Genomic DNA, 27,818 nt, shown 5'->3' on the forward strand with positions numbered 1-27,818 from the left:
TGTCTGGTTAGACTGTAAACTCTCCTTCCAGACCCATATCAAACATCTCCAATCCAAAGTTAAATCTACAATTGGCTTCCTATTTCGCAACAAAGCATCCTTCACTCATGCTGCCAAACATACCCTTGTAAAACTGACCATCCTACCAATCCTCGACTTTGGCGATGTCATTTACAAAATAGCCTCCAATACCCTACTCAACAAATTGGATGCAGTCTATCACAGTGCAATCCGTATTGTCACCAAAGCCCCATATACTACCCACCATTGCGACCTGTACGCTCTCGTCTGCTGGCCCTCGCTTCATACTCGTCGCCAAACCCACTGGCTCCATGTCATCTACAAGACCCTGCTAGGTAAAGTCCCCCCTTATCTCAGCTCGCTGGTCACCATAGCATCTCCCACCTGTAGCACACAGGTATATCTCTCTAGTCACCCCCAAAACCATTTATTTCTTTGGCCGCCTCTCCTTCCAGTTCTCTGCTGCCAATGACTGGAACAAACTACAAAAATCTCTGAAACTGGAAACACTTATCTCCCTCACTACCTTTAAGCACCAACTGTCAGAGCAGCTCACAGATTACTGTACCTGTACATAGCCCACCTATAATTTAGCCCAAACAACTACCTCTTTCCCTACTGTATTTAATTTATTTATTTATTTTGCTCCTTTGCACCCCATTATTTGTATTTCTACTTTGCACATTCTTCCATTGCAAATCTACCATTCCAGTGTTTTACTTGCTATATTGTATTTATTTTGCCACCATGGCCTTTTTTTGCCTTTACCTCCCTTCCCACCTCATTTGCTCACATCGTATATAGACTGGTTTATACTGTATTATTGACTGTATGTTTGTTTTACTCCATGTGTAACTCTGTGTCGTTGTATCTGTCGAACTGCTTTGCTTTATCTTGGCCAGGTCGCAATTGTAAATGAGAACTTGTTCTCAACTTGCCTACCTGGTTAAATAAAGGTGAAATAAAAAAATAAAAGATCCCACAAACGCCCAAAAGGAAAATGACAACTTATATATGATCCCCAATTAGAGACAACGATAGACAGCTGCCTCTGATTGGGAACCATACTCAGCCAAAAACACAAAGAAAAAGAAAACATAGATTTTCCCACCCGAGTCACACCCTGACCTAACCAAACATAGAGAATAATAAGGATCTCTAAGGTCAGGGTGTGACAGTGTGTTATTAGTTTAAGCAGACTGTGTTTGTCTATTGTTGTGACCTAGATGAAGATCAGATCAAATTGTATGACCAAATTTTGCAGAAACCCAGGTATTTCCAAAGGGTTCACATACTTTTTCTTGCCACTGTAGATTTTGATTGTTCAGACCAGTTACTTCCTATAGGTGGGGACAAGGAATGATCTGGAAAAATAACCTAAAAGATTTTTCAGAGTGCCTTGTTGACTTCGTTATTCTAGTGACAGCTGAATAAGCCTCTTGTGTGTTCTCTGATCTTCTCTCTGATAAGTATTTTTTAATGAATTCCCCTAAAATACAATTAGTACGCTCCAAGCCCTTAGGCAAGTCTGCAGTTGGGCAAGTCAACATTTCAAACAAAGCTAATGAGTTGCTGGGGTGGTTGATAAATGTGCAGATACGCTATGAAGTGAATACGGCAAATATTAACAATCATATTAATGTGGCTGTATTCACAGGAATATAGCTTTAATTAGCCCTATCCCTTCTGTGCAAAGTGTGTAAACTGGCAGATAAAATGTTATGAAACTATATCACTACATTGTCTCTACATCCTTATTAAAATTGTCAATGATGAATGTTTCGGTTGGTAAGAATTGGCATTTTAGCTAAAAGCTAACGAGTCACTGTTGGCATGTTTGTTCAACTTAGCTTTCTATCTTCACTACTATACTTGTGAACATTACAGTATACAAATATATGCTCTCATCTTCGTTCTTTATTGCCTGGATGAATTCAAAGACAAACTGAGGGGGATTCATGTTATGACTCAAAAGATTCAAAAACTTTTCCTGATGAACCCTGGCTTTGAAAAGTGGAGAAATTAAAATGGTTGAGAGTAGAGAGAACAGGGAGAGACCATTTGCATACTTTTAGCCTTGGGCAGTTAAGCAGGCACATGTTGTCATACATATACAGTTGAAGTCGGAAGTTTACATACACCTTAGCAAAAAACATTTAAACTCAGTTTTTCACAATTCCTGACATTTAATCCGAGTAAAGATTCCCGGTCTTAGGTCAGTTAGGATCCCCTCTTTATTTTAAGAATGTGAGAACATGTCAGAATAATAGAAGAGAGAATGATTTATTTCAGCTTGTATTTCTTTCATCACATTCCCAGTGGGTCAGAAGTTTACATACACTCAATTAGTATTTAGTAGCATTGCCATTAAATTGTTTAACTTGGGTCAAACGTTTGGGTAGCCTTCCACAAGCTTCCCACAATAAGTTGGGTGCATTTTGGCTCAGTCCTCCTGACAGAGCTGGCGTACCTGAGTCAGGTTTGTAGGCATCCTTGCTCGCACACGCTTTTTCAGTTCTGCCCACAATTTTTCTATGGGATTGAAGTCAGGGCTTTGTGATGGCCACTCCAATACCTTGACTTTGTTGTCCTTACGCCATTTTGCCACAACTTTGGAAGCCATTTGGGGTCATTGTCCATTTGGAAGACGCATTTGCAACCAAGCTATAACTTCCTGAGTGATGTCTTGAGATTTTGCTTCAATATATCCACATCATTTTACTTTCCTCATGATGCCATCTATTTTGTGAAGTGCACCAGTCCCTCCTGCAGCAAAGCACCCCCACAACATGATGCTGCATCCCTGCGCTTCATGGTTGGGATGGTGTTCTTCGGCTTGCAAGCCTCCCCCTTTTTCCTCCAAACATAACGATGGTCATTATGGCCAAACAGTTCTATTGTTGTTTCATCAGACCAGAGGACATTTTTCCAAAAAGTACGATCTTTGTCCCCATGTGCAGTTGCAAACCATAGTCTGGCTATTTTAATGGCGGTTTTGGAGCAGTGGCTTCTTCCTTGCTGAGCGGCCTTCCAGGTTATGTCAATATAGGACTCATTTTACTGTGGATATAGATACTTTTGTACCTGTTTCCTCCAGCATCTTCACAAGGTCCTATGCTGTTGCTCTGCGATTGATTTGCACTTTTTTGCACCAAAGTACATTCATTTCTAGGAGATAGAATGCATCTCCTTCCTGAGCGGTATGATGGCTGCGTGGTCCCATGGTGTTTATACTTGTGTACTATTGTTTGTACAGATGAACGTGGTACCTTCAGGCATTTGGAAATTGCTCCCAAGGATGAACCAGACTTGGGAAGGTCTAAAAAAAAAATCTGAGGCCTTGGCTGATTTCTTTAGATTTTCCCATGATGTCAAGCAAGGAGGCGCTGAGTTTGAAGGTAGGCCTTGAAATACATCCACAGGTACACCTATAATTGACTCAAATGAGCCCATCAGAAGCTTCTAAAGCCATTACATAATTTTCTGGAATTTTCCAAGCTGTTTAAAGGCACAGTCAATTTAGTGTATGTAAACTTCTGACCCACTGGAATTGTGATACAGTGAATTATAAGTGAAATAATCTGTCTGTAAACAATTGTTGAAAAAAGGACTTGTGTCATGCATGAAGTAGATGTCCTAACCGACTTGCCAAAACTATAGTTTGTTAACAATAAATGTGTGGATTAGTAGAAAAAATATTTTTAATGACTATGTGTATGTAAACTTCCGACTTCAACTGTAGATTCATATACTGTACAACCCAGCTCTGGCCAATAGTGACATTGGAGCATTATGGTCCTGTACCACAAGGCCTTGAAACCTTTGCTATTGAATGATGCAATCGTGGTTCCAAAGACATCTGAATACTCAAGAGTCCACATACTGTATACAAGACATAGCTATACTAAACAATGGGAGAATCTAAACTGTGTGTAGATATTTATTTTTATCTTCACAAGATTGGGTACCCTGGCCTTCACTTGAGAAATTTGCAGACGATGCATACAATAGCTGGAAGAGATGTTCCAAGATGTTATCATAATACGGAATATAGATATGCATGCAGACCTACATATCGTACATTTGTTTTTCAGGGGCACTTAAAATTCCAGATTGCAGTGACATGATTGCAATGCCCTCAAGATGTTATAAGCTTGCACGTAATGGGATGTCTTGGTTGACTGAGCAACGTATTACAAACTTTGTTAGCTCAAAGTTTACTTTGATGTGTTTGTATGCTAGCACAGTTAATTTGCATAGCATTAGCCACATAATATGATGTTTCTTCTTCACTTCCTTGTGTATGTTCAGATCCTGCTCATCGCATGCTTCTCGAGTCTATCTATATGGAGTGGGGAGGAAGAGACAGGCACTCTTGGGTGATTCATTCAATCGTTTGGTGTCATCCAACTATACCCGCAGGTACAGCTAATCTATTAGCCTCCTGTCCACCGTTTGTCGAGTGTTAAGCGCTCTGCACACAATGGCGCTTTGTAGTCACCGAACAAAACCTGGGACTCATTGAAAGAACCCATCAGAGGGCCATACATGCTCAGCCATGCGAATCGCCTGCAGCTCTCTCCCCATAGCCCGTTCAAGAACTAAAAATATTTCTTATTGAAGAGAGAAAAAACACAAGTAAACACATTTATTTGAATTAGCTATAGACTGGGAAAACATCTTAAGGTAGGCTATGTATGCACGCCGATGCAATCTCTCCCTCACACACACAGGCACAACCACTCACTCACACAGACACTGAAACACACACACTCATTCAAACCTCTCATACCATTTCAGCTTGTAGCTAAGATGAAATGTAGGGAAACCTGACGCTGTTGATTTAGTAACACTTCTCATGGTGTCATCCCAGCACCTCTGTCCAATACATACAGTCAAACAAATTTGTATTCCAACACACATCTGTGCATACTAAATAATTACCACATAATCTGTAGCTAAATGCTAGTGTCTCATTTACACCTGCTTGTACATGTCACAGTGTGGTTAACACCACGCAAAACAATCTCTGAATATCATTAACAGATTTATACCTGCTAGTACTGTCATGTACTGTCATGTTGTGTCTTGTTTCTGTCTTTTCCCTTCACCCTGTCTCCCTCTGCTGGTCGTTGTTAGGTTACCTTTTCTCCCCCTCTTTCCCCCAGCTGTGCCTTGTCTCCTCCTAACTACCTCGTCACCCCTTTTCCCACCTGTTCCCTTTTTCCCTCTGATTAGTCCTCTATATCTCTCTCTGTTTCTGCTCCTGTCTTTGTCGGATTCTTGTTTGTGTTGTTCATGCCTGAACCAGACTATCGTCATGTTTGCTGCAACCTTGTCCTGTCCTGTCGGAACCTGCCGGTCCATCTGAGCCTACGTTTTGTTTTGTTATTAAAGAAGCTCTGTTTACGTTAATTCGCTTTTGGGTCCTCATTCACGCACCGTAACAGAAGAATCCGACCAAGAATGGACCCAGCGACTTCGGATCCTCTCCACTCAGCCGTCGAGATCCAGGGAGTGATGCTAGGCAGACACAAGCAGGAATTGTCTGCTGCTCGACATGCCGTTGAGACCCTGGCCACCCAAGTCTCCAACCTCACAGAACAGGTTCACCATCTCCGCCTCGATCCACCGGCCACTTCCAGGGCTTTCGAATCTCCGGAGCCCAGAATCAATAACCCGCCGTGTTACTCTGGGGAGCCCACTGAATGCCGCTCGTTCCTCACCCAGTGTGATATTGTGTTTTCTCTCCAGCCCAACACTTACTCCAGGAGCACTGCTCGTGTCGCCTACGTCATATCTCTCCTTACTGGACGGGCTCGTGAGTGGGGCACGGCAATCTGGGAGGCAAGGGCTGAGTGTACTAACCAGTATCAGGACTTTAAGGAGGAGATGATACGGGTTTTTGATCGATCTGTTTTTGGGGAGGAGGCTTCCAGGGCCCTGTCTTCCCTATGTCAGGGTAATCGATCCATAACAGACTACTCTATTGAGTTTCGCACTCTTGCTGCCTCCAGTGGCTGGAACGAGCCGGCTTTGCTCGCTCGTTTTCTGGAGGGTCTCCGCGCAGAGGTAAAGGATGAGATTCTCTCCCGGGAGGTTCCTTCCAGCGTGGATTCCTTGATTGAACTCGCTATTCGCATTGAGCGACGGGTTGATCTTCGTCACCGAGCTCGTGGAAAGGAGCTCGCGTTCTCCGTTGCCCCCCTCTCCGCATCACTACCATCTTCCTCTGCCGGCTCGGGTGCTGAGCCTATGCAGCTGGGAGGTATCCGCATCTCGACTAAGGAGAGGGAACGGAGAATCACCAACCGCCTCTGTCTCTATTGCGGTTCTGCTGGTCATTTTGTCACTTCATGTCCAGTAAAAGCCAGAGCTCATCAGTAAGCGGAGGGCTACTGGTGAGCGCTACTACTCCTGTCTCTCCTTCAAGATCCTGCACTACCTTGTCGGTCCATCTACGCTGGACCGGTTCGTCAGCTTCCTGCAGTGCCTTAATAGACTCTGGGGCGGAGGGCTGTTTTATGGACGAGACCTGGGCTCGGGAACATGACATTCCTCTCAGACAGTTAAGGGAGTCCACGGCCTTGTTCGCCCTGGATGGTAGTCCTCTCCCCAGGATTCAGCGTGAGACGCTACCTTTAACCCTCACTGTTTCTGGTAATCATAGCGAAACCATTTCTTTTTTAATTTTTCGTTCACCTTTTACACCTGTTGTTTTGGGCCATCCCTGGCTAGTTTGTCATAATCCTTCCATTAATTGGTCTAGTAATTCTATCCTCTCCTGGAACGTCTCTTGTCATGTGAAATGTTTAATGTCTGCTATCCCTCCTGTTTCCTCTGTCTCTTCTTCACAGGAGGAGCCTGGTGATTTGACAGGGGTGCCGGAGGAATATCACGATCTGCGCACGGTGTTCAGTCGGTCCAGGGCCACCTCTCTTCCTCCACACCGGTCGTATGATTGTAGTATTGATCTCCTTCCGGGAACCACTCCCCCCCGGGGTAGACTATACTCTCTGTCGGCTCCCGAACGTAAGGCTCTCGAAGATTATTTGTCTGTAGCTCTTGCCGCCGGTACCATAGTCCCCTCCTCCTCTCCCGCCGGAGCGGGGTTTTTTTTTGTTAAGAAGAAGGACGGGTCCCTGCGCCCCTGCATAGATTATCGAGGGCTGAATGACATAACAGTGAAGAATCGTTATCCGCTTCCTCTTATGTCTTCAGCCTTCGAGATCCTGCAGGGAGCCAGGTTTTTCACTAAGTTGGACCTTCGTAACGCTTACCATCTCGTGCGCATCAGGGAGGGGGACGAGTGGAAGACGGCGTTTAACACTCCGTTAGGGCACTTTGAATACCGGGTTCTTCCTTTCGGCCTCGCTAACGCTCCAGCTGTCTTTCAGGCATTAGTCAATGATGTCCTGAGAGACATGCTGAACATCTTTGTTTTCGTTTACCTTGACGATATCCTGATTTTTTCACCGTCACTCCAGATTCATGTTCAGCACGTTCGACGTGTCCTCCAGCGCCTTTTAGAGAATTGTCTTTTTGTGAAGGCTGAGAAGTGCTCTTTTCATGCCTCCTCCGTCACATTTCTCGGTTCTGTTATTTCCGCTGAAGGCATTAAGATGGATCCCGCTAAGGTCCAAGCTGTCATTGATTGGCCCGTCCCTAAGTCACGCGTCGAGTTGCAGCGCTTTCTCGGCTTCGCGAACTTCTATCGTCGTTTCATCCGTAATTTCGGTCAGGTGGCAGCCCCTCTCACAGCCCTTACTTCTGTCAAGACGTGCTTTAAGTGGTCCGTTTCCGCCCAGGGAGCTTTTGATCTCCTCAAGAATCGTTTTACATCCGCACCTATCCTTGTTACACCTGACGTCTCTAGACAGTTCATTGTCGAGGTTGACGCGTCAGAGGTGGGCGTGGGAGCCATTCTTTCTCAGCGCTCCTTCTCTGACGACAAGGTCCACCCTTGCGCGTATTTTTCTCATCGCCTGTCGCCGTCGGAACGTAACTATGATGTGGGAAACCGCGAACTGCTCGCCATCCGCTTAGCCCTAGGCGAATGGCGACAGTGGTTGGAGGGGGCGACCGTTCCTTTTGTCGTTTGGACTGACCATAGGAACCTTGAGTACATCCGTTCTGCCAAACGACTTAATGCGCGTCAGGCGCGCTGGGCGCTGTTTTTCGCTCGTTTCGAGTTCGTGATTTCCTATCGTCCGGGCTCTAAGAACACCAAGCCTGATGCTTTATCTCGTCTCTTCAGTTCTTCAGTAGCCTCCACTGACCCCGAGGGGATTCTCCCTGAGGGGCGTGTTGTCGGGGTGACTGTCTGGGGAATTGAGAGGCAGGTAAAGCAAGCACTCACTCAAACTCCGTCGCCGCGCGCTTGTCCCAGGAACCTTCTTTTCGTTCCCGTTCCTACTCGTCTGGCCGTTCTTCAGTGGGCTCACTCTGCCAAGTTAGCCGGCCACCCTGGCGTTCGGGGTACGCTTGCTTCCATTCGCCAGCGCTTTTGGTGGCCCACCCGGGAGCATGACACGCGTCGCTTCGTGGCTGCTTGTTCGGTCTGCGCGCAGACTAAGTCCGGTAACTCTCCTCCTGCCGGCCGTCTCAGGCCGCTTCCCATTCCCTCTCGACCGTGGTCTCACATCGCCTTAGATTTTGTCACCGGACTGCCTTCGTCAGCGGGGAAGACTGTTATTCTTACGGTTGTCGACAGGTTCTCTAAGGCGGCTCATTTTATTCCCCTTGCTAAGCTTCCTTCTGCTAAAGAGACGGCACAAATCATCATCGAGAATGTTTTCAGAATTCATGGCCTTCCGTCAGACGTCGTTTCGGACAGAGGTCCGCAATTCACGTCTCAATTTTGGAGGGAGTTTTGCCGTTTGATTGGGGCTTCCGTCAGTCTCTCTTCCGGCTTTCACCCCCAGTCTAACGGTCAAGCAGAACGGGCCAATCAGACTATTGGTCGCATCTTACGCAGTCTTTCTTTTCGCAACCCTGCGTCTTGGTCAGAACAGCTCCCCTGGGCAGAATACGCCCACAACTCGCTTCCTTCGTCTGCGACCGGGCTATCTCCTTTTCAGAGTAGCCTCGGGTACCAGCCTCCGCTGTTCTCATCTCAGTTCGCCGAGTCCAGCGTCCCCTCCGCTCAGGCTTTTGTCCAACGTTGCGAGCGCACCTGGAAGAGGGTCAGGTCTGCACTTTGCCGTTATAGGGCGCAGACTGTGAGGGCTGCTAATAAGCGTAGAACTAAGAGTCCTAGATATTGTCGCGGTCAGAGAGTTTGGCTCTCCACTCAGAACCTTCCCCTTAAGACCACTTCTCGCAAGTTGACCCCGCGATTCATTGGTCCGTTCCGTATTTCTCGGATCATTAATCCTGTCGCAGTTCGACTTCTTCTTCCGCGATATCTTCGTCGCGTCCACCCGGTCTTCCATGTCTCCTGTGTCAAGCCCGTTCTTCGCGCCCCCGCTCGTCTTCCCCCCCCCCCCCCCATCCTTGTCGAGGGCGCACCCATCTACAGGGTCCGTAGGATTTTGGACATGCGTCCTCGGGGCCGTGGTCATCAGTACCTAGTAGATTGGGAGGGGTACGGTCCTGAGGAGAGGAGTTGGGTTCCCTCTCGGGACGTGCTGGACCGTGCGCTGATCGATGATTTCCTCCGTTGCCGCCAGGTTTCCTCCTCGAGTGCGCCAGGAGGCGCTCGGTGAGTGGGGGGGTACTGTCATGTACTGTCATGTTGTGTCTTGTTTCTGTCTTTTCCCTTCACCCTGTCTCCCTCTGCTGGTCGTTGTTAGGTTACCTTTTCTCCCCCTCTTTCCCCCAGCTGTGCCTTGTCTCCTCCTAACTACCTCGTCACCCCTTTTCCCACCTGTTCCCTTTTTCCCTCTGATTAGTCCTCTATATCTCTCTCTGTTTCTGCTCCTGTCTTTGTCGGATTCTTGTTTGTGTTGTTCATGCCTGAACCAGACTATCGTCATGTTTGCTGCAACCTTGTCCTGTCCTGTCGGAACCTGCCGGTCCATCTGAGCCTACGTTTTGTTTTGTTATTAAAGAAGCTCTGTTTACGTTAATTCGCTTTTGGGTCCTCATTCACGCACCGTAACAAGTACAGTATGTCATTGACTCTTTGCTATGTAGTAAGGCCTATATCTCTAGGCTTATATGTTGCTCATTTGAAATGCATTTGTGTAGTTATTTCATTCCTTTACACTGCGTATCAGCATATTGAATAAAATTGAAACATGTTTTACTGAGATACAAAGTATGTTTTTAGTATACTAAAAAAAAACACGAGTGGTGGGTACACTGCATTTCAGATGTATTATGGACATTGATATGCAATCCTCATATGCACAACGCAATTCAAAATGCCATGGAGAGGCATGGTGTAACACGCCTTTTGATGAGCCCACTGATAACCGTACACGGTGAGAGAACAGATGCACCACAACTGTTCAGTTAACACTTCGGATACAGAGGGACGCTGGAGGGAGCCTAAAGGTATTTGCTGGAGTGCAAGCATGGGACAAGGGAGACAGAGGAGAAGAGGGAGATGAGAGGGGGAAGGAAAACAGAGGAAAGGGACAATAGATCCAAAGAACAGGGGGGGGAGAGAGAGAGAGAGAGAGAGAGAGAGAGAGAGAGAGAGAGAGAGAGAGAGAGAGAGAGAGAGAGAGAGAGAAAGAGAGAAAGAGAGAGAGAGAAAGAGAGAAAGAGAGAGAGAGAGAGGAGAGAGAGAGAGAAGGAGACAAGAGAGGAGGAGGCAAGAGAGGAAAGGAAATATGAAATTGAGAAAAAAGGACAATAGATGAAAGAGAAAGGAAAAGCACTCTGTCTGATGCACACACACACACACACAGACACATACACAGGAGGTGAGTCTGAGGCTCTGTGACATGGGTGGCTTGTAGAACAGTAATTTATCAGGTTCTGAAGGCCACTGCAGACACATTTACTCAGTGTCTTAAAAAAACATGTTTCTGCCCAAGCCTGTAAACTATTCCCATATCCCTAGCCTTCCCTCTCTCCATAAAATGTGCTGTTGGCAGTGGTGAAAGTAACATGTGCCACAAACCATGAAGTAAATATATTTTGCTCATCAATAAATGTGATTCTGTAATCCATTTAGAAAACCTTAGCTATAGTCCACCTAGACAAGTGTATTATAGTGAGTGACCTTAACCCAACGCCTAGCAACCTCGTCAAGAGGTTCAGACCTCATGGCTTAATGAAGTTAAGGTGTTGCCTTGACAGTTGCTGGCCCGGGATTCAAATATATTTTTACGCTGTAAAAACTGATCATATTGATAACATCGAATGCACATTACTTTTAATGGTGTTGATGAGTAGCATCATTTGGTAGCTCTACTTCCATTTAAAATACGAACATGTATGATTATTTATCACTTCATTGTAATGCGATAGAGTATTATTAATAACCTGGTTATATTGTATCAATGGCTGTTGTTTTCACAAACTTTTCTGTATATTTAAGTGGGAATCAACAACTTCACAATGATTGTGAGTAAATTGATGACAGATGAATATAGTGCTGGCAATCACACATGTCCGGTCGAGTTCATATTTACCCAAGCCTGTTTTGGTTTGTGGTGTAGTGGATCAACCACAGACAGCGTTGCAAATACCAATTCAGATAGCCTATGCGCCGGCGCTGCACCCATCGAGGAGAAGAAGCCAGTTGCGCGCATCATACACGACAAAAGAGTCAGTCGCCGAATACTCGGAGTCGACATATGCAACAGGGAGTTGCTGGAAAGACGGTCACTGCTTTATATTTTGCTTTGGTCGGTGTTTGCCAGGTGCTTTACATTTTTTGGGGGATAGGAACCGCTCGTGGGTTTCCAAGATGAACCAAACTGCCGGCGTTTCGCACCAAGTGAAATGCCAGTCTTCTGTGACTTCGAAGGCTATGGCCAAGGTATGAACTTTATATCTACAAGGACAGGCATACGTGAAATTAGTTTGAAACGTAATTGTTGCCGTATTAAGCTTGCGTTATTATGCTTGGGTTATTACGCAAAATAGCAAGAAGTTCCATGTGATCACCTCTATGAGCAAATGTAACTTTTTTTTGTGATGGAAAGATTTGCGAAAAGAGACCAGAACTATTTGGCCTGGTTTAAATGATCGATCATGTTGATGTGTGGCTATTAACTTGACCTAATACTCTGTTTTTGTGGCTGTTGTTGGTTTTAGATGTGGTTGGGTTTGAGAAATGTTGCAGTACTACCACATAGATTAGGCTATATATTGAACATTAATTTCACTTTATAGCGGTGTGTTGGATACTGTTCAGCGCGTTAAGCAAAAATGTTGAAGCCAAATGCAAATATTTTGTAGGATAAAGAGCATTGTAGTTACACACAATGCTGCAGTACAGCAATTTAAAATTCAGATCACGTCGAGAGTAGAAGAAAGGGGGGGGGGGGGAATATGCTACCAATATATTCCTTTGAAAAAAGGCATATCGATTCTACCCACCACCCATTCACTTTCACGTTAATACAAAATATGACGACAAGCAGCGTTAATTTAGTTAATCCATCATACCCATAGGCTATTAGTAAATTGCCATTTAAAGCTTGACAGATAGCCGTAATTAGGCTACGTTTCTTTGGTGTGTGTATATGATGTCTCAAGGGAATTTGGGCCAGATGGACCTGTTGTTAAGAGTAACTCAATCAATGTTCATCAAGACCGTGCTCTGCGTCTTTTGGCAACTACTTGAGGAGGTCTCTGTCTCTCTTATGGGAATAAAAGTAAAGCAGAATAAATAGGTCAATTCTTTACTGGTTTAATTGTGCATAATTTCTCTCTGGATTACCAGGGAAATGCCACATTTGGGTCATGTTTTGTTGGAAGAAACTTTATTGATATTTCCCTTAAAATGCATGTATACATATTTTGGGAATGACATACAGTGCAGAATAGAAATGTAGTCGATTGCCATCTTTTGGCGGATACATTGCTCACGGACAGCCCGTCTCACTACTACATACCTTGTTCATTGTAGAATGTGTTTGAAAGCTGAAACCCAATTTTCCCAGGCATGATGAGTGGCTTGTCTTAGGCTGTCAAATGTAAACAGGTTGCATCGTGAAGGCTTTGATTTCTTAGACATAGGATTACACATCGTGGGTCTTATATGCATACATTTTAGTCCATATAGATATTAGAGGGATTTCAAGCTCATAAAAATTGGTCGCATGCATGCTTCTTGATGGTATTGTATTTAGATTTGAGCCCGGATTACAGCGACACAACCCCTGCCACCAACAGTATTATTACCCTGTAATGGCACAGGCCAGGCCTGCCTACATAAGTGTTAGTATTTTGCCATATATAATACCACATTAGCCACTCTCCATATAAACTGGATGCTTTTCTAAGGGCTAACAGTGATTCTGTGACTGAAGGTCAATCACTGACTCACGACTCGGTAAGTAAAGCTGGGTGTTGGCTCCATCGATGGCTTCATACTAAAACATCTGTCCATTGGCAGACTGCTAAATGTACTCAGGGGATAGTCTAAATGATGCAAGATTCACATCAACATTCAAACATATTACATACAATTAAGGTGGTATTGGAAATTGGTGTGAGTGAGTGAGAGAGTGAGAGAGAGAGCAGTTTGGCATGTGTCTATGTGTTGGTGGAAAGCACGTGGTGCTGAAATAGTTTGAGCCTCGCAGAGACAAAGCAGCGCTTGAGGACAGTGGCATGGTGCTGAAATGGGACGGAGCACTACGCTGACTGACTCATCCCTATTTCATGTGAGGAAAGCTCAGGTGCAACCTGAATGGGAGTGAGACACTCCAAGACAAACGGATCTCCACTGGATCTTGATGTATTGAAACATTACGAGTATTGACGTAGTGAAAGATGGGCTACTTACTTTCAGAAAATCATGTTCCATATGGAGTGCTAGAGTACAAATTGTGCTGGGTTAAAATTGAGGGCACAACAGTATTTCAAACCCCAGGTAAAATACAGTGCCTTCGGAAAGTATTCAGACCCATTTACTGTTTCCACATGTTGTTACAGCCTTATTCTAAAATTGATTTAAAAAAATTCCCCTCATCAATCTAAACACAATGACAAAGAAAAAACTGTTTTTTTAGAAATTTCTGCTAATTTACTAAAAATAAAAAATAGAAATATCACATTTACATAAGTATTCAGACCCTTTACTAAGTACTTTTTTGAAGCACCTTTGGCAGCAATTACAGCCTCAAGTCTTCTTGTGTATGACACTACAAGCATGGCACACCTGTATTTGAGGAGTTTCTCACATTTTCTCTGCAGATCCTCTCAAGCTCTGTCAGGTTGGATGGAGAGCGTAGCTGCACAGCTATTTTCAGGTCTCTCTAGAGATGTTCGATTGGGTTCAAGTCCGGACCCTGACTGAGCCACTCAAGGCCATTCATTTACTTGTCTCGAAGCCACTCCTGCGTTGTCATGGCTGTGTGCTTAGGGTCGTTGTCCTGTTGGAAGGTGAACCTTCACCCCAGTCTGAGGTCCTGAGCGCTTTGGAGCAGGTTTTCTTCAAGGATCTCTCTGTCCTTTGTGCCGTTCATCTATACCTCAATCCTGACTAGTCTCCCAGTCCCTGCCACTGAAAAACACCCCACAGAATGATGCTGTCAACAACATGCTTTACCGTAGGGATGGTGCCAGGTTTCCTCCAGACATGGCATTCAGGCCAAAGAGTTCAATCTTGGTTTCATCAGACCAGAGAATCATGTCTTTAGGTGCCTTTTGGCAAACTCCAAGCTGGCTGTCATGTGCCTTTTACTGAGGAGTTGCTTTCGTCTGGCCACTCTACCATAAAGACATGACTGGTGGAGTGCTTCAGAGATGGTTGTCCTTCTGGAAGGTTCTCCCATCTCCACAGAGGAACTCTGTATCTCTGTCAGTGTGACCATCGGGTTCTTGGTCACCTCCCTGACCAAGGATATTATTCCCTGATTGCTCAGTTTGGCCGGGCGGCCAGCTCTAGGAAGAGTCTTGGTGGTTCAAACTTCTTCCATTTAAGAATGATGGAGGCCACTGTGTTCTTAGGGACCTTCAGATGGTGCAGACATGTTTTGGTACCCTTCCCCAGATCTGTGCCTTGACAAAATCCTGTCTCGACCTCATGGCTTCGTTTTCTTTTCTGACATGCACTGTCAACTGTGGAATCTTATATAGACAGGTGTGTGCCTTTCCAAATCATGTCCAATCAATTTCTAAAAACCTGTTTTCACTTTGTCATTATGTGATATTGTGTGTAGATTGCTGAGGCTTTAAAAAAAATATATACATTTTAGAATAAGGCTGTAACGTAACATGATCTGGAAAAAGTCAGGGGGTCTGAATGCTTTCCGAAGGCACTGTAGCAGCAACTATCTCTTCATCTCATGCAAACATGTCCTGGATCGTACATTTGATCCAATTTACCATTCTGTAATACACAGTTGGATTAACTGTTAGGCCACCTCCGTCTCATACAAACGATAATCTCCTTTCCAGTGCCTGATCTCCCCCTGCCAGTGTTTTGGATCTTAACCACCCTCTTTGATCCTCTAAAACACTCCCATGTCTTCTTCACTTCCTCTTTACACACAATCCAATTAAGAAGAGGCAGCAGATTGTTTGTGGGCTTTCACTCTCCGAGGCTCCTGCTGGGTTTACGAGACCAGCAAAGTCTGCGAGCAGCTGTGGCTCACACCATTCGGTCCTTAAAAGTGACAGGTCCACCCAAGCACAGATAGGGCAATAAACTGAACCGGCCCCATCAGAAAGTAGGAAGCCAAGGCTATAGTGACTGTAGTCATCTGGGATACCGCAACCATATTACTGATGAGGTGATAAGAGCACAAGAACGTTGTCCAATAGCAGGACTGGCTATCATATAGGCGTAGGGTACTATTATGGTTTTACATCTCCTTCTCACTAAAGGGTCTTATTAGCAGTATCTGTATGAAGTTGTAGTTTTATTAGCAGGGTCTGTATGAAGTTGTAGTTTATTAAACAGTTAGAGGAACTGCTTGCATGCTTATCGGCTCTTTATGTGTAAGTGTGATTGTATCAGACCTTCTGGATTTCTGTTACCTTGCGGGCTCTATGGGAAAGAAGACTGTTTTGGGCTGATTTTCCTTTAAGATCCAGAAATATAAGGCCATTCAAAAGTAGTTGAAATTTGGGTGAGTTAAGAGGATTGCACTCACAGCCACTTGCAAACTGAGAAATGTTGAGAAAGCAATCACAACTCTCATGTCCTGTACACAATTCACTTGCAAAGTTCAATAACCCAAACCTCAGCTATTTACTGTTTGAGAAAAAGCCATTTTGAGTTTGAGAGAGCATTTGAGATAAGTAATTGCATATCGAACAACCAATATTTATAGATGGTTAATTGAGTTTACACAGTGGGGGAAGTTCATTAATTAGTAATCATGCTCATTAAATAATTATAAATGATGGAATATATTTATTAGCCATTAAACAAGCACAGCGAGAGAGAAAAATATGCCACGCTCGTATTTCTGTAGTAGATTTGATGTGAACTTCATTGTACCGTGTGGATATACAGTGGGGAGAACAAGTATTTGATACACTGCCGATTTTGCAGGTTTTCCTAATTACAAAGCATGTAGAGGTCTAATTTTTTATCATAGGCACACTTCAACTGTGAGAGACGGAACCTAAATCAAAAATCCAGAAAATCACAATGTATGATTTTTAAGTAATTAATTAGTTTATCAAATATTTGTTCTCCCCACTGTATATAGCATATAATCACATTAAACCATTAGATAGGCCTATCTTTTTGGCTTTGGTATATCATCTTCATATTTTCATGTTTTTGGCGTAGTATGAGAATGATGCTGACGTGTGATGATGTGAAGTTGTACTGAAGGCTGGATGATGAAAGGTCACCGTGAGGGGAAGTAGGGGTTAATGGATCCTATAATGGAGGAGTGATGGAGGCCAGTATCTCTGATTAATGGGCTGATAGGATTGTGTAGGACTGAGGGTTGTAATGGGGGGAAAAAGATAGGGCAGACTGGAGGGATGTGATGAACTAGGAATGATGAGTGAAGATGAATCAACTGTGGTGACCCAGCGGGCAAAGCTGGTTGCAATGATGTCGTTATGATGTGTTTTATGACGCCATGGTCAGGTTGTGTACTGGTTGTAAAAGGATGTTTTGTTAACTTGTTTTTAGCAACCAGAAACTATGTCTTAATCTGGTTTTAATCAGATTATCTGACCAGATAACAGGCAAAATATGCTGTCATAATAAAAGATGTCTTTACCCGGTTACAACTAGAAAAATATGTAATTAAGACGTCATGGGACAACATTATACTGGAGATGGTAATGATGGTAGTAATATGGTAGTATTGTTCCGTAAAAGTATTATTTTGGTAGTATTCTTCTGTGACATTGGCATATTTCAAAGATAAAATCCATGATACATGGATGAACATCCCGTTCGGACACTTTTAAAAGTCCAAGTATATACAGTATACTTGCCTATCTAACATCTGCTTTTTCTCTAACCCACATGAGACACCCAAAGCACCTTGGATCTTGAATATCAGAGCCATCTTTCAACATACCATCTACCTTCATCTCTGTAGCTAGCTCTACTCCCCTGGTCCCGAACAACACCAATGGTGGGTTATTGAACCTCTGAGGCACTCCCTGTGCATTCTCTCCCCTTGCTAAGATCTATCAAATAAATTGTCTTGAAAAACTCCCAGCAACTGACGTGTTGCAGGCTGCCTGCTCGACAGCCATCCTCAGCATCTGATCGATTGCTCGAATTTGTCTCAAAAAGAATAATTGCATCACCGCTCCAGTCTGTGACTCTATAATTTATAGTCGGCATGCCAACTGATCTCAATATATTCTCTCCCCACAGTGCATCTCTCATTCTTTCTCATTCTCTCTATTCACTGAGGTATGGGTGATAAATGTGTTACTAATTTGTTTTTTGTTGTTGAGACACGTCTGTTGTTCATTTGCATATCAGTGCCTATTCCCAAGAAGTGGCTTATTTGTCCCTATGTCGAAGATTACGCCTAAACCAATACTTGTTTTTTTAAAAACACGTCAGGATGTAAAATACCATTTGTCAAACTACTGTCTGACCGGTAGTAATCATTCTTTGGTTCTCTTGAGTTCTCACAACCGGTACTAATGACTTGAACCCTGAGGCTTCCTAGGCTTCCTATTCTTTAGATTCCTGAAGTATATTATAGCCTCGGAACAGAACTGACCATCCCTTAGGTGCAACTATTTTTTAGAGCCTGCGGCAAAGTGGACTGATGTGAATATGTTATGAGCTGGTAATGGGGGCCACTGTGTTGAGGTGTGATTAAAAGTTATTTATGAAATGCCAAAACTTTGGACAGTTGAGCTGAGAGGTCTCTATACCATTAGTTCTTATAATATGACACATATGAAGTTTAAAAGAGGGCACACGAAAGATACATTTGATAAATATTAGACTTTACTTCATAATATCTCCTATTTACAAGCTTTTTACTTCAGTATTCTGATCTTTTTATACTCCCAACACTTTAGATCCCTTTGAAGAGGACTTATTTTGCCAATATGCCGCTGATAATTTGTTATGCTATCTTTCAGATCTCATTTGTTATGGTGTCTTTGGAGATTGTCAAACATGATATGGTGACATCTCTTGCCATGCATTTAGACCGTATAAGAGTAAAACGTCTCAACGCATTAGCTGGCTTTTGTTTGAATCCAGTGATCGATCCATCATGAGGTTGTCTTAAACAATATTTAAAGTTTGACATAACTTGTAATAATAGTTTATGACAACTTATGTACTCAGACACTATCTCTTTGATTAAGCATGAAGGTGTCTGCGCAGAGAGCAGTGATTTTACATAAATGGGCATAAGGTCAGCAAATTATGACATTACATGTTATGTCATGTTAATGAGAACCTTATGGAGACATCATGACAAGACATTCAAATCCATACCTGGGTCAAAATAGCATTTGTTTCATTTCAACATTTTGAAATAGTTGGCCTGACGTGCTGGATAGGTGAAGTTTGCACTTTCAGGACCATTGGTACCATTAAGCCTGGCAAACTTAACCAAGCACAACTAAAGTTTTCAAAAGGAAACAAACACAGTACAATGTCAAGCCAGGTCTTTAAAAAAAAAATGTTTAAACAAAAATTCACATTTTCCAGAACATTTCTTGTGGCAGCTCCTCAATACTTTCTGATGTTGCCAATCCAGTTTGTGACTCTGTTGAGACAATGGAAATATATTGATAATGTAAACCATGTATATTCCCCTTGCCTTTACTCAGGCTCCTTTACTACATATTTAAATTGTGCAGCAGACTTCCACTTTCTTAAATGACTACCCCATCTCTGTACCCCACACATCTGTAAAGGTGATCAGTCGAGCAGTGAATTTCAAGCACAGATTCAACTACAGACTAGGGAGGTTTTCCATCGGTTCGCGAAGAAGGCCACCTATTGGTAAATGGGTAAAAAGCATGGTGCAGTTATTAACAGTGGTGGAAAAAGTACTCAATTGTCATACTTGAATAAAAGTAAAGATACCTTAATAGAAAAGGACTCAAGTAAAAGTGAAAGTCACCCAGTGTTACGTAACTAGGAGTGGTGGGTGCCCAGTCAGGCGCAGAGAGCAGAGGAAAAGGAAAACCGTATTTATTCCGGTGAGAAAAGGCAAATAAATTAATAAATGACCGGCCCAAAACAGGACACAAACAGTCCGGAAAAATACAAAACAATACCATCCACAAAACAGAACAGAGAAACAAGCCCGCACAAAAGCAGGCGGGCGTAACAGGCTTAAATAGCCCTAAACCAAACCCCAAACGAGAAACAGGTGAAACCAATAAGGCATAACCAACAGAAAAGGGAATCGGTGGCAGCTAGTAGACCGCTGACCGCTGAGCGCCGCCCGAACAGGAAGGGGAGCCACCTTCGGTAGAAGTCGTAACACCCAGTAAAATACCTCTTGAGTAAAAGTCTAAAAGTATTTGGTTTTCAATATACTTAAGTATCAAAGTAAATGGAATTGCTAAAATGTACTTAAGTATCAAAAGTAAAAGTATAAACCATTTCAAATTGTTTATATTAAGCAAACCAGATGGCACAATTTTTTTTATTTTCTATTCATTTGCGGATAGCCAGGGGCACACTCCAACACTCAGACATCATTTAGAAATGAAGCATTTGTGTTTAGTGAGTCCGCCGGATCAGAGGCAGTAGCGATGACCAGGGATGTTTTCTTGATAAGTGTGTGAATTGGACCATTTTCCTGTCAATATGTAACAAGTACTTTTTGGTGTCAGGGAAAATGTATGGAGTAAAAAGTACATTTTTTCTTTAGGAAGGTAGTGGAGTAAAAGTCAAAGTTGGCAAAAATATAAATAGTAAAGTACAGATAACCCAAAGAATGACTTAAGTAGTACTTTGAAGTATTTTGACTAAAGTACTTTACACCACTGGTTATTAATTCCACTTTGGATGGTGTATCAATACATCCAGTCACTACAGCGATAAAGCTGCCGGTCCCAACTCAGTTGCCGGAGAGGAAGGACACCACTCAGGCATTTCACCATGAGGCCAATGGTGATTTTAAAACAGTTACAGAGTTGAATGGCTGTGATAGGAGAACTGAGGACGGATCAACAACATTGTAGCTACTCCACAAAACGAACTTAAATTACTAAGTGAATAGAAGGAAGCCTGTACAGAATAAAAATAACATGCATCCATAACATGCATCCTGTTTGCAATAAGGCACTTAAGTAATACTGGCAAATAAATTAAACATTTTGTCCTAAATACAAAGCGTTATGTTTGTAACAAATCCAACACAACACATCACTGAGTACCAATCTTCATATTTGCAAGCATGGTGGTGGCTGCATCATGTTATGGGTATGTTTGACATTGTCAAGGACTATGGAGGGTTTTTTGGATAAAAAGAAACAGAATAGAGCTAAGCACAGGCAAAATCCTAAAGGAAAACATTGTTCAGTCTGCTGCATCAGACACTGGGAGACAAATTCACGTTTCAGCAGAACAAATACCTTAAACACAAGAACAAATATACAATGGCGTGGCTTACCAAGACAGCATTGAATGTTCCTGAGTGGCCTAGTTACAGTTTTGACTGAACCCGGCTTTAAAATCTATGGCAATAATTGAAAATGGCTATATAGCAATGATTAACAACCAACTTGACAGAGCTTGAAGAATTTCTTAAAGGATATTGGACACAAATGTGACCGACCGGATCGATTTGGGCTCATGTAGCAAAATTTAAAATTGTGTTTTTTACATTGGATAAAAGTAGAGACTCAGAGCTCGAAAATTGTATATCATACATTGCAGTTGAGGAACAATGAGAAAGTAATTCTGTTTTGAAAGTTAATAAACTTGTATCCTCACTTTTGAGAAAATTACCCTGGAATGTTCTGGGAAACCTACTGGAGAGCTCTTCTTTGTCTACACCCATTCAGCATCGTTCACACCCTCTTATGCCTTACCCCCACCCATCTCTTTAAGGGTTCACATGTGAGGCCATGTACTAAACAACCAAAGATTTAAGACTAAAGTCAGGTTTATACTACGGGTGTGTTTGTAAATTCAATCTAGAGTGCCAGAGTGTGCTCAGAGTGCGCTCTGGGCTTTCGTAAACTCAGAGTGTTGTCAGATTGTCTGTTGGTAAATTTCAGAGCCTTTCGCTCTCGGGGCATTCAGAGTGCACACTGGACTCTGGCCAAGGAGTTGACTAGCTTGCTAGCTACTTCCAGACGCTGGTTAGGCTGTTTTTTCTGTTATCCAGAGCATTGGTGACTGTAACTATGCTGCTGGCAACAATTTAACTATAAATTTACCAGCTATGTCTATCGACAGTTGTCACAGGGACATCATGAACATTCTAATGAAAACTTTAGTGGGAGTCTTTTCGCACCAAAGTATGTTCATCTCTATGAGACAGAACACGTCTCCTTCCTGAGCGGTATGACGGCTGCGTGGTCCCATGGTGTTTATACTAGCGTGCTATTGTTTGTACAGTTGAACGTGGTACCTTCAGGCATTTGGAAATTACTCCCAAGCATGAATCAGACTTGTGGAGGTCTACAATTATTATTTTTTTTTTATTTTGATTTTCCCATGATGTCAAGCAAAGAGGCACTGAGTTTGAAGGTAGGCCTTGAAATACATCCACAGGTACACCTCCAATTCACTCAAATTATATCAATTAGCCTATCGGAAGCTTCTAAAGCCATGCCATAATTTTCTGGAATTCTCCAAGCTGTTTAAAGGCTCAGTCAATTTAGTGTATGTAAACTTCTGACCCACTGGAATTGTGATACAGTAAATTATAAGTGAAATAATCTGTCTGTAAACAATTGGTGGAAACATGACTTGTGTCATGCACAAAGTAGATGTCCTAACCGACTTGCCAAAACTATAGTTTGTTAACAAGAAATTTGTGGAGTGGTTGAAAAACAAGTTTTAATGACACCAACCTAAGTGTATGTAACTTCCGACTTCAACTGTATATTAGTGTTCTATTTTCCCTAAAAAACTTTTTTAAATATATTTTACTTCCACTTTGACATTACAGAGTTGTTTTTCGTGTGAATCATTGACAAAAAATGTAAATTAAATCAATTTTAATCCCACTTTGTAACATTATAAAATGTGGAAAAAGTCAAGGGGTGTGAATACTTTCTGGAGGCACTGTAAACTGCATGAAAATATTCAGGAGAACAGCCAGTAAACTGCTCTTCTAAAGCTATGTTTATTCTGCTCACGCTATTACACAATGGAGTGCTGCAGAAAGACCACATGAAGACCACACAAAGAAAAAACATGGACTTTCTCAAAAGTAAATATTTCTGTTTTGAATTGTTGACTAGAGGACACTTTGGTGGAGACCACAAAAGGTAGCTGACGTGTAAAATGTGTCAGCGAAAGCTCCCCAGTTTGCTGCACGTAAAGACGGATAACTGGAGTTATCCCAGAGAGATGAAGTTCTGCTGGAGACATCAGAAGAAACAGTGAGCAGTGCTTCATGTCAACATGTGGCCATACTGGGACCGGTAACGGAGATTGTACTCTAGCCATCTTGCCTGTCCAAATCAAACATGCTTGCTCAGGTAGCTCTGCAACCTATTGAGAAGCTGATGATAGACTTGCTTGTATCTGAAGGATAAGAAAGAAAGAGATTCTTCAAAAAACAATGGGACAGGAGAAATATTTGAGCAGCTACAAATTCAAGGGCCTAGAATTGTATATTCTTACAGCTGCCAGAGGCCTACACTCAGAGACAGATTCCTGTCACCAAAGAAAACACAATCACAGAATATCAATGGTCAATGGTCCACTCAACAGCAGCACCAGCGTAGATAAACATGGAAGACAGTGCATGGCATCAAATTGTATCTCTATTGCAAACATCGAAGCACTCCTTGTCAAGCAATACAATCAAGATTTCCCAGAACAGCGTCACAATGACCAGCAGTTCCTCAAGATAGCATCAGACTCTGCGACACTGAAGGATTGACATTACCACCTTCAACACCCTTTTCGGAATCAGAACAGCAAGCCTTTAACTCCATAATGAAGTTCTACAATGACAAAGTTCTATTTGAGTACTACAAAGGTTTTTATGAACGAGGTCATACAGAAAGGTCACGTTGAAAAGGTACCAGAAGACCAGCTGCTTGATGAAGGACAAGTGTGGTACATTCCACCTTATGCTGTCTACCATCCAAGATTGAAGACTATCCGTGTGGTTTTTGACTGTGCTGCTTCATTCAAGGCCACATCTCTCAACAACGAGCTCCTGCAAGGCCCAGACCTATCCAACACACTGCTCAGTGTTCTGCTCAAGTTTCAGCCGGAGCCCATTGTCTTGATGGCCAATACTGAGGGCACGTTCGTTCAGGTCAGAGTACCACCTCAGGACGTTGACTTCCTGAGTTTCCTGTGGTGGCCTGATGTTGATGTAAGCCAACAGCTGGCAGAGTACGGGATGACAGTCCATCTATTCAGTGCAATTTCATCCCCCCGCTGCGCTAGCTTTGCACTTAGTAAAACTGTTGAGGATACCATTAGAAGGAACGTTTATGTTGACGATTGCTTGAAATCCATTCCCACAGACAGTGAAGCCGTCACCCCGGTCGGAGACCTCAGAGCTGCCGTGCTGTCCTGGCTGTCCTGGCTTCATTACCTGCAGTGGAGAAGGTGAAAGAGGTGAAAGAGCTTGACCACGACAGAGAGAATTTACCTGTGGAAAAGCACTGTGTGTCCAGTGGGACGTGGAGGCTGGCACACTTTGATTCCGAACAGTCACGAAGAATCGACCACACACAAGAGGTATAGTATCTGTTGTGTGCTCAGTGTATGATCCTCTGGGATTCCTTGCACCTTTCATCCTGACAACAAGGAGAATACTCCAGGAGCTGTGCAAATCCAACTGTGGCTGGGATGAAGAAATACCAGATGTATTTTCTCAGCAGTGGAAGAAACGTCTTGCAGATCTGAACCAACTGACTGGTTTCTATGTCAACAGATGCATCAAACCAAGTTGCTTCGGTAAGGTAATATCTGCACAGTTGCAACATTTCTGCGATGCTAGTGTTGTGACCTATCTACTGCAAAGAAACCCCACAGACGATCCCCACGTCACATGCATCATGGAAAGAGCGAGAGTGGCCCTGCTAAACTACCCTCCCCAACTAGAGCTTTCAGCAGTAGGTCTTGCAGTATGTGTTGATACAATGTTGAAATCAGAGTTTCAGATTCAGCTGCAAAAATCCGTCTTCTGGACTGATAGCAAATCTGTGTTAAGCTACATAGCCAAAGAAACAAGGTTGCACACATTCATGGCAAACAGAGTCTCAGTCATCAGAGGTTTGTCAAAGACTACTGGGTGGCGGTATGTGAGCTCCAAAGTCATTCCAGCAGATGATGCATCACGTGGCACGACTGCAAATCTTTCCTGAAATACAGAGATGGATTGAAGGTCCAGATTTCCTATTGAGGGTGGAGTCAAAGGGGCCAGAAATGCCAGATGAGCCCCGTCCCTTCTGAAGACCCCGAGGTAAAGAAAGACATCACTGTCAATCACATAGTGGTGAAAAAAAGAAAAGAGCCCCACAAATCAACAAATAGAAATCTCTTTTCACAGTGTAGCTTGAAAATTGGCAGTTGTTTGGATGCTGAGAGTAAAGACAACACTACAGCAAAGAAAAGTCAGAAAATAAAATAGATCCAAAGCAACTTACTTCCTGAAGGAATAAAATTGACTTGGAGGTCAAGTCGTGGAGGTGTGTGGGAGCGGCTGATACGCCAGGTAAAATCCATTCTGACCTCAGTCATGAGAAAACAAACACTGGATGATAAAGGCTTTACAGACAGCTTTCTGTGAAGTGGAAGCTATCCTGAATGATTGTCCAATCACCACAGCGTCTGATGACCCCAATGATCTGGAGGCCCTCAGACCAAACCACCTTCTACTATTGAAAGGTAAAACCCATCATGCCACCAGGGCTGCTTCAGAAGGAGGACTTGTAATTCCAGATGAAGATGCAAACAGATTCAGTATCTGATGGATCTGTTCTGGAAAATATTAATCAGCGAGTACCTTCCATTTTAATGCAGGAGCACCAAAAATGTAAGCTCTTAAAAAGGAGTCTCACCACAGATGACATTATACTAGTAGTGGACGATATAGCACCACGCAACTCCTGATTGATGGCCAGAGTCATCAAACCCTTCCCCGATTCTAAGAGTCAGGTAAGGAGTTCACTCTTCAAGACCAAGACGAGCATCTTGGAGCGGCCAATCAGCGAGCTGTGCTTGCTGCAGGAAGCAACATAGTAGGACTAACATTAGAGTATACTGACACTTTACAAAGACACATTTAAAAAATGTGTCTTGTCTAGCTAAATATATGTATTTAGCTAGGCAAGTCAGTTAAGAACAAATTCTTATTTACAATGATAGCCTGCCCTGGCCAAACCCGGACGACACTGGGCCAATTGTGCTCCGCCCTATGGGACTCCAAATCACAGCCGGTTGTGAGATGCAGTGCCTTAGACGGCTGCGCCACTCGGGAGCCCATAAACCAACATGGCTCCGGGTGAGTCTCAACAAAGGACTAATACACACAAAAGAACTATGGACATGAGAAATACTGTATGTATGATGTATGAAATATAATAATGCTTTATTTTGGCTTGCAGCCACAATTAGGGGTTGGAATGTAGGAGCCATTTCTCATGTTTTGTGTTTTATTCTCTTCCTCCCTACCTGTTTAGCCCTAACTAACCCCCCTTGATTTTGATTTGTCCCCATTGATTATATATGGCTGCCAGGTGTGGGCTAGTCTGCCTGGGAGCACAGGCAATTTTCAACCGCATTGAGTCGTATCGTATTGGTTTGATTTTGGATTATTGGAAAGAAAGAAAATAAATGGATTCCTCTTTTTTTATTGGATTGTGTGTGTTGTAATTTAATCCAGGTCACTAGTAAGTTGCATCAGTAACTGTTTTGGTATTTTCCACTACAAAGTGTTGTACAAATACCCTTGCAGCTTATATGCAGATACACACACACACACACACACACACACAAACACACACACACGTCTGCATACACATATCTACAGTGTGGGGGAAAGTATTTGATCCCCTGCTGATTGTGTACGCTTGCCCACTGACAAAGAAATTATCAGTCTATAATTTTAATGGTAGGTTTATTTGAACAGTGAGAGACACAATAACAACAAAAAAATCCAGAAAAACACATGTCAAAAATGTTATAAATTGATTTGCATTTTAATGAGGGAAATAAGTATTTGACCCCCTCTCAATCAGAAAGATTTCTGGCTCCCAGGTGTCTTTTATACAGATAACGAGCTTGTTATGCACGCCTCTATGAAGAAGGAACGCAACACCCTGCTACAACTCAACTCTCCGTGAATTGAAAGAGGTATGGACTGTAGGTGTGAGTAAGGATGACAAAAGGCACACAGTAATATGGGGAAAAGGGGCTGGACGGAACCAAAGCAAAGAAAGTAAATATCAAAGCCCCCTCTCCTACCTTACCTGCCTAACCACTACTTACCTAATTTAGCACTACCTGGTGCCCTAACCAAAATACAGGGGGTGGTCTGCCCAGGTCTTACCTAGTGTGCCTAGACAGTGAATATACTACGGGTATATGTATGCCCGCTGGCCTCTTGCCTAAGCACTCCCTAGGTGCCTGCCTTCCCCTTCCCCCCTGGGAACAAATGAAACAGGGGAACAACATTTCTCAAACAAACTAAGCAACAAAGGACATCAAATAAGCTCTATCTCAGCAACAAACTCACACAGAACATACCAACTGCTCCCAGCAACAACTAACACAGTACATACCAACGACCAACATGCTATAACCCTCAGCCATCAACCTCCTCTCTCAGCAATGATCTATATCACATTCAATCTCTCTGCAATGACCTCCCAGTAATGATCACTCTTCTGAACAGAACACTGGCTTTTATATAGCTTCAGAAGGCATTGGAAATTGGAGACAGCTGCGTCCTGACGAGGGGGCCTAGCCAGTCTCCAGACCTTAATCCTATAAAAAATCTGTGGAGGGAGCTGAAGGTTCGAGTTGACAAACGTCAGCCTCGAAACCTTAATGACTTGGAGAAGATCTGCAAAGAGGAGTGGGACAAAATCCCCCCTGAGATGTG

Source organism: Oncorhynchus clarkii, chromosome 3, assembly GCF_045791955.1.
Source record: "Oncorhynchus clarkii lewisi isolate Uvic-CL-2024 chromosome 3, UVic_Ocla_1.0, whole genome shotgun sequence".
Classification (NCBI taxonomy): domain Eukaryota; kingdom Metazoa; phylum Chordata; class Actinopteri; order Salmoniformes; family Salmonidae; genus Oncorhynchus; species Oncorhynchus clarkii.